This window comes from Amaranthus tricolor, chromosome 10 (genome assembly GCF_026212465.1).
Source record: "Amaranthus tricolor cultivar Red isolate AtriRed21 chromosome 10, ASM2621246v1, whole genome shotgun sequence".
Classification (NCBI taxonomy): Eukaryota; Viridiplantae; Streptophyta; class Magnoliopsida; order Caryophyllales; family Amaranthaceae; genus Amaranthus; species Amaranthus tricolor.
This window is the reverse complement of record NC_080056.1, coordinates 17,385,045-17,388,105: the sequence shown is the minus strand read 5'-3', so window position 1 is coordinate 17,388,105 and position 3,061 is coordinate 17,385,045.

Here is a 3,061-nt window from a genome sequence, read left to right as displayed (position 1 = left end):
CTTAGTTATTGAGTGTACAGGTTGCTTGGTCTTGGGAGGAGATACAGATTTCTTCCCCTTAAGGGTGGTGTGAAGGCTTTTCCTAATCACAACAGCCCTATGTTCTTCTTCCTCAGGGTATATGAGCTCTCTGTATGACTCAGAGTCAGCCACATAGGGTTTTACTACCCCTGAATCCCTCTGAATATAGGTGCCATCCAGGTCATCATCATTAGTAATGGTTCCCATCTCTTCCTCTCTACCATTGATGCTCACAAGGATGGTTTTTGGTTTGTCCTTACCTCTGATTTCATCCCACTCAACAAGGGTGAAAGCTCTATTGTTAGGACAATTTTCTTTGAAATGCCCAAGGCCATGACACTTAGAGAAAACCACATCTTTAATTGGCGTGACACTCTTGCTCTTGGGTTCAATACTACTGGTTTTAATGGAGGAATCAGTAGTGATCACATTCCTAATACTCAAAGGCTGCTGGTTGCTTCTATGCACAGATGATTCATTGGTTTGTGCGTCAGGTAGTGAAGTTCTTTTCTTTGAATATTGCTCTAATAGCAATGCATGCTTGCTAGGCACATACTTCCTCCTCATCTTTTTCTTAAGCTTATCCCAAGAACTCAGCTTCTCTTTCCCTTCCCTTAACCTCTGCCTTTGAACTTTCTCTAACCATGTGGCAGCTAGTTTTGTGAGTTTTACTTTGGCCATTTTGAATTTCTTGTCTAAGGGTGTGTCCCTACACTCAAAGAAGTTATCAAGGCTGGTCTCCCAATCAATATAGTCCTCAGGTTTAAGAGATTGGCCACTAAACTCAGCTACATCTACCCTCAAACTCATATCCTCTTGTGTTCTGTTTTGGTGTGTCCTGTCCTGATTCATCAAAGCAAATTCAGCAAACTTATGGTCTATAGCAGCTAGGGTCTCTTGAAGGAACCATCTCCTATCCTCCTCATTCATGATGATCAATGCAAAACAAAATGATACACAATGTATAAGAGAAAAAGGAATGCAGCAGCACTAACAAATCAGAAAAAATCAGATTCTAAGATTCTGACTTTTGTGCACACAACATCAAAAATCCACTTCCACTTAGAATTAAATGAAATGCTAATGTGAATCTTTATTTTATTTGATTATAAAAGAAAACTAATGTAGAAAAGGAAAGAAAAACAACAATGAACAACAAAATCACTTCATCACAGAAAATCAGTTTCTAAGGATTCTGACTTTTGTGAATACAATGCAATGCATAGCCTTAACAAAAACCAATTTGCACGTAATATAAAATGAAATGTGATTGCAAACCTCTATTTTAACTGATCAAAATGTAAAATGATAACAAAAAGAACATAAATATCACCAATGCTCCACAGATCAGAATCTTGAATTTTCAAGATCCTGTTTCAGCAGTCTGCACAAACACTTGCGCCAAATTTTGTACACAATGTGAAATCCAATTTTTATTTCAAGAAATCAAAGTTAAGATATATGTATTTGATATTCCAAAAGGATTTAATGAGATTTTGATTACACAAAGAGTTATGACAGAAATTCCAAACAGACAATCCTGTTTTGTGCAGTTTTGAAAACACTTGCACCTTTTTCTCTTCACAACGAAAAAACTTAATTTTCCTTGATGAATTAGAAGTGTAGATACGTACCTTTGATTTTCCAAAAGCAAATGACAAAAACTTACTCCTAAAAACAAATATCACAGAAATTCTCACCACACAGAATGCAAGAACCAAACTCAGATGAATGATGCTTTCTTTATTTTCCGGCCTTCGTAACCAATAGCTCTGATACCAAATTGATGCGTGTTTGGGTTGGAAATCCTCAATGCAATGTGAAGATCTAAGCCAGCCTTCAATTCCACGTAATGTGATAGCCAAACAAACCCAAAACACACATGAAACAGTGATATGATTCACACAAACAGAACAAGTTTGTATGGTGAATCTTGAATTGAAAGACTAGGAGTTTAACCCTCCAAGGCCAACAATTCCCTAAGTATAACCAAGGACTACTCTCAGCTATAATAGGATGATGATCTTGCACTACTCAAGATCTTTGAGTGATAATACACACTCAAGGAGAAAACAAAGGAAACAATCCAATGAATCTTAATTTCTGAATTTTATTAAACTTGAAACATGTGTTTTACAAAGCTAGGGACGTCTATATATAGACTTGGGGAACGGGGGAAATACAATGACAAAGCTAAGGACACGTACAACTAACTATAACGGTCATTAAAAGACACGTGCAAAACATGTGCACATTAAAAACAAGAGAAACAAGCTAAACAGGACATTCTGACATTCTGACCAAAGGTTGCTGAACAGGTGACCTTCCACGTATCTTCTTGTGCTCTTTCAATGGTTGATGATGGCCATGATTAGTCAAGGTAGCAAGTTTCTAGTGCAAAGATTCCATTTCTACCCTTGGAGGCCCAAATGATTGGAAGATACGATCTAGCCAAGGCTTGCTAGGTCTGCTGGTCAGCAGTTTCATCCTGATACTGCTGTGCACATGTTGTTGAGTGAAGAACCTTCAGCTCTACTTCTTGAGGTCTTCCCATGCCTGATAAAAGAACTCTTGGATTACCACATGAAGCTCCATATGTAGAGATTCCATTATCATCTTCCATGCTTCCCAAGGTGCATAGGCTTGCTCTAATAAACTCGTGCAAGGTCAGCTGGTTGACATTCAATATCAAAGGCTGCTGGGCAGTTTCTGTTGAGTGGGTGACCTTCACAGCTACTTTTAGTGGGTTATCTATGATGTAAAACAATTTTATTGGGCCAAGTCATGAAGGCCTATATGCCAAGATTCCAAAATGACCTTCTACAACCTCTGAATCATTCTTGGCTGAGCTGTACAAGGCCTTCAAGGTTGGTTGGTCGACAGTTTGTTGCGCTGTTGTTCTGGCTTCTGATTTAGCTTCTGTTCTGTTGCATTTGAAGAATCTTCCTCTTTGTTTTTGTTTTGTAGCTTTGTTTCTTGTATTATTCAACCTTGATCCATCCAAATATGGATCACTTTGTCATACCTTTTATTTATAGTT